The 5,244-nt window shown below is 49.8% G+C and overlaps 1 long non-coding RNA gene across 1 annotated transcript; it reads right to left on the reverse strand.

The window, feature by feature from the left end:
- Positions 1 to 293: 293 nt before the first annotated feature.
- Positions 294 to 4,247, reverse strand: LOC115942295 (uncharacterized). The gene is made up of 2 exons (XR_004076894.2): positions 2,795 to 4,247; positions 294 to 2,575 (listed from the first exon to the last, which is right to left on the reverse strand). It is a non-coding gene; the product is annotated as an uncharacterized LOC115942295 (long non-coding RNA).
- Positions 4,248 to 5,244: the final 997 nt, after the last annotated feature.

Below are 5,244 nucleotides of genomic sequence, written 5' to 3' on the forward strand. Positions count from 1 at the left end.
AAGTATGCCCCCAGCACCTTGACACGGACCTTCACCAGCTGTAAGGTTCAGCATCACATTTTGCACAACCATTAGACACTCCCGACAGTGAGCGGAGCCCCCATTGACATCCACCAGGCTCCATACCATTCAAGACATCCCACGCTCCACTAAATGACCTCAATTATTTAAAGCTCCTAAAGAGCAAACCACAGCCTAAATCTACAGTAAGAAAAATACATCCAACTTCATTAAAGATAACTTGGCATACAGAAAAGATAAAGGTCAAAAAACGTAACATACCAATACAACAATTAACGAGTTTAGAACTCAAACCTTTATTTGTGCTGTAAAGAAGGGAAGAAAATGATTAGTAATCCCGTACATGATGCAACAGAGAGCTAGTTTTTCTGACAGAGCAACACAGAAGTACTCGAACCAATACACCCATACATATTTCCCCATACAGACATGACCAATACTCTTTAAATTCCTAGGACAGCAGTTTCATCGTACCCAAGTCACCGATTAAAAGCTGGACTATACCAACAGATTTCTAAACATTAAAAAAGAACCCAGAAGACAGAAATCCCAAAGGCTTATACTGGGGAGTTTAAATTTAAAGTGAAATTTAAGGGGAAGAGGAACAGGATCAAAAGCCACTGGTTATTACCTCACCAATTCAATAAATGCATCTCAAAAACAAGAATCACCATAAATGGTTTTTCAGATCCTTCTCTGAATTTTTAAAAACAGACCACATCAAGTATAGGTTCCCCACCCCAACCCCCCCACCGCCCATTTTGTTTATTCCCCAAACTGATTTTGACTTGATAGTTGCCCCGCAAAAAAAGCACAAACATTCAAATTAAAGATACAATCGGTTAACTCTAACCTTTGTAAGGGTACATGGATTGTTTGCTACCAAGTATTACAGTTACAGGGACCACAAAAAGGTTATTCTGTTACAAGAACTAAGGTAATAGCAACAATTTTTACTTTGCTCTTAATACAGACCACAAAGAGGAGAGATTTTATAAAACAAAGTTCCTTTAAAAGCCATTGCATTTTCACTTTGCTCAAAATTTTCAATCACAAAATCTCAGTAAATAGAAACGTTATAAACCTGTTAAGAGTACATCTAAATCTCAAGTGCACACCAAAATTTTAAACTTACTTTTTTTAAAATTTAAGTACTTTAAAAGCTCACAACTCGGGCATTTAGTCCTTCCTAAAATTTCTAGCTCCAACACTGACTGTACACCTTCACATAAACCACTGAAGAAGCTAGTGAAGCAGTGAAGGTTATTACTCAGCTGGTGTGAATTTCTGTACCCCTCCCCCACTTTCAAGAGATGGGCATTCCTGTTCAATTACAGCTTTTCAGTCTTCCCCACCTAGCAGCAAAGCAAATTTTGCTTTCCCTGCATTTAGCAGATTTCTAAAGGTCTTTTTAAAGTTTCTAAGCAATTTTTGTGCTTTCAAGAGACAATTTAACTAGCATTAACTAGTACTTTCTTTGCCCAGTTGTCTGTTATATTCCCCAGAGCTCTACTTGACCTTTTTGCCAGAATTCCTTTCAACCCACATTCCCTACCACCCCCACCCTCTGCAGCATATACGTAAACCCAACCCTCTCCCTTTCCTTACCCCCACCCCTCCCAGTACCAAGTCAAGGTGTGCCCCACCCCCACCTCTCACACCTCAGGGTCCTCCCATTTAAAGATTACTTTGAAAACTACATCAAACAAAATTCACATTAAAAAAATACATAGAAGAATCAAAGATAACAGTACCCCAGCTATTCTCCCTTCGCTTAGTTACCTGCAATGCAACTGAAATGCCCAAACTAGACCTGCCATTTCTAACAGAATTTGGCCACAACCAACTTCTACCCCCAAGACTGTAGCATAACACAGTAACTGCCCCCCCCCCAATTTGCCAGTATGCTTCATTTAAGTATCGCCTAAGGCATTTCAAATGTGAACACTTTCCCAAAATACAGGTTAAACCATCACACTAATTCCTCCAACCAACGCGCAGGCAGGCTGGCGGGCGGGCGGGCAGGTGAGAGGGTCACTGGGCTCCGTCTGCAAGATTCATCTACAAGGCATCGCTCTGCTTGTGGCATGTTAAAACGTCCTACAGCTTAAGAATCTTCTTGAAGCAAAGTTCGTAGCCCAGAACCAGTTATGACTGGAGGCTCAATTTAGAAGATGCAGCATCTGAAAACCTCCACCCCAGAAAAGGAGGGGTGCCTGCTGGCATCCACATGCCTGGAGGTTGGCGCTCCCCAGATCAATCAATGCAACACATCTGCGGATGGCCCGATGCATCTGCTTTGGACTTTTAATGATTGACCCCTCATAAGCTCATCTGAAAACCTTAAACAGCCTCCTGAATACAGGGCTTCCTGAGCAAGGCCTGGAAACGGGACATCGGAGAACTTCCACCTCCTAAGCCTCTGGAAATTCCATCTGCAGACATCAATTTAGGCGGGCTCTCTCCTTCAGGGTCTCCCCTCCTGCACTGCTATGACTCACACTGGCCAGGGGCTCCATTTCTCCTGGGTGCCATCTGATCACCACGATGAACGCTACAGTAACAAACCATGGTCCATGAGGCATTCTGTAAACTTCCAGCTGGTGCCCTTACTGCAGGCCCACCCAAGGTACACATCCAATCCCCACCCTCTCTGCAGGCAAGCACCACCACCCCATCCCACCCCGAGTCTCAGCAGGGAGGGTCTTTCCTCCTTCACGATTACCAACATAACCGAATTTCTCAGGGCCTTCGGCAACTTTCCCAGGCTTACCAGGTTACCAGAAGCAATGTTTTAAGCGAATGGATAACCTCAAGAAAGTTAGGAGGAGGAGGAGGAGGAGGAGCAGCATGAGCTCACAGAAGTTAGCACCGAACCTAGAGGAAAAGTCCAAAGGGGAGCACTGCCACCTGGAAAATAAAGTGTGGGTCAATTTTGTCCGCAGACACACAAACATCCTGCCTCAGCAGCCCCAGCCTGTCAGACATCAGGCGCCACACCAATTAACTGTTTAGATGGCACCTTGCCTCCTCAATCACTCCGGAGACCACCCTCGCTCCAACAAGGGGTCTGGCCTCACACCCAGACCCGGGTTCCACCAGGCTGGCCACGGCCGGGACCCTGTCCCAGGCCGAACCAAAATTACATACCACCCTGGGCCAGAGCTGTCAGCCCCGCCAAGCTAAGTTCAGTTTCCACAAGACCAGGCCTCATCCCCACGCGGGGTCGCAGCCCTCTGAAAGAAAAGGGGGCTGCTGGTATTGACAAGTTCAAGGTCTGCCCTCCCAGCCCACCTGCAGCCCTACACCCCACTGCCTTCCTTCCTGATCGTTCTCCTGGCATCAACTGCCCAGTTCCGCTTCCTCTCCAGCAAGGGTGGCGAGATCCTGTCTCCTCTCGCTTCTGCCTTCCTCCTCCCACACAAACCAGGACACTGGGGCTCGCTGGGGCCACACAGGGCAGCGCCCTGTCAAGTTCCCCTTCTCCAGAAGGCAGCGACAGTCCAGCCTGAAGGGCTGTCCTCCGCTGGGTCACTGCGGTAGCTGTCAACGCAACTCTCCCCACCATAGTTTCCCCAAAGTCTAGCTTCCCCTTTAACCTTCCTCGTCCTTGTACCCCAAACCCCTTCAGTCTCATCTAACTCTGTCATCTTCCCCATCTGTCCCCTGAGGCCCTAAACTGGCAACTTCCTCCCCACCACTACACCCAAGGCCACGGCCCTCCCTGTCGCTGACTCCTGATGGATAGGCCACAACTTTTGCTTTTATAGCCCCGTGCCGCGTCACTCGGGGGCATTACTCAACGGGACGATTCCTCCACCGCCACGGGGGGAAAAAAGTCCCTCCCCGACCCTGCCCAAGGATACGACTCAGGCGGGTCTCTGTCTCCCCCCTCCTCCGCCTCCCCCGTGTCCACCATCTGGATTCCCCAGTTATCCGCGGTTCCCCTTTAACAGTGCTTCGTGACACGCGGAAAAAAATTTCAAGGTCACATTGGGGATGCGATTTCCGCGCGGGAGAAGCGCCCTTTTCCTTCTTGGGGGATGAGAGCGTAGGAACAGCGCTCCCTGAAACGGGGGGGCAGTGTGCGGGAAGCGGGCTGGGGCCGCACTCCCGAAGGGGCCGACCGAAACGCTGGGGTCGCCTCAGGTCACCCCGCCCCGCACAAGCCCGAAAGAAGGGCCGGCAGAGCGTCTGGAAAATTCCAGGAGGCGGCGGCGGAGGGATCTCTGCGGAGGGCGCATCACTGCCGGCGGCGGCGGGGTGGGGGCGGGGCGCCTCCGCGTGACTCCTCGGGCGGTGGCTCGGCCTCGTGAGCGCCGGTGACGTCAGCGCCGAGGCGCGCGGGTGGGGGCGGGGGCGGGGCGGGCCGGCGGGAGGGTTCGGGACCCTCCCCAGGGAAGCTGGGGGCTGTCCGAGGGTGGGCGGCTGGGAACCGCACACGGAGCCGCGCCTGTAACATCCCTGCTGCAGAAACTCTGCTGTGATTTGTGTAGGATTAGAAATGGTTGGGGGCAAGTTGAGTAAAACGTTGAGCCCCATGAGGTTGCTGCGTGGTGGCTTGTGGGGAATGTGTTAGGTTTTGTTATTCTCTGTTACCAGGGGCCTGAAGGTTTGAAGTATTTCATAAGAAAACTCCGTCCTGGGATAGGCTACCTAGTGATTTTACATGATGTATTAAGCGGAAATAAGTAGTTGCAAAATAATGAGGTCAAAGTCTTGTTTATGCGGAACACCGTACAGAACTGCATGGCTGCAAGACCAAACGGGTGTAGACGCTCAATCCGTTTTACTTTTGCAATCGGAGGTAGGGGAAAAGGGAGACTTTAAAAAACAAACAAAAAAACCCTGCATTTGTCCAGGGCAGTTTACAGCCGGTGATGGGCCTCAGGGAACCCATTTGATGACTTGGGAGCACTGCCGGCTGGCTGCTTACAACCAGGCCTCCAACCTGGGTCTTTTTTTTTTTTTTTTAAAGATGTTTGTTTGTTTATTTATTTATTTTAAAGATTTTATTTATTTATTTGAGAGAGAAAGAATGAGAGACAGCATGAAAGGGAGGAGGATCAGAGGGAGAAGCAGACTCCCTGCTGAGCGGGGAGCCTGATGTGGGACTCGATCCAGGGACTCCAGGATCATGACCTGAGCCGAAGGCAGTCGCTTAACCAACTGAGCCACCCAGGCGCCCCAAGATTTTTATTTATTTGAGGGGCGCCTGGGTGG

The sequence above is a fragment of the Leptonychotes weddellii genome, chromosome 11 (genome assembly GCF_054177405.1).
Source record: "Leptonychotes weddellii isolate Sample4059 chromosome 11, ASM5417740v2, whole genome shotgun sequence".
Classification (NCBI taxonomy): domain Eukaryota; kingdom Metazoa; phylum Chordata; class Mammalia; order Carnivora; family Phocidae; genus Leptonychotes; species Leptonychotes weddellii.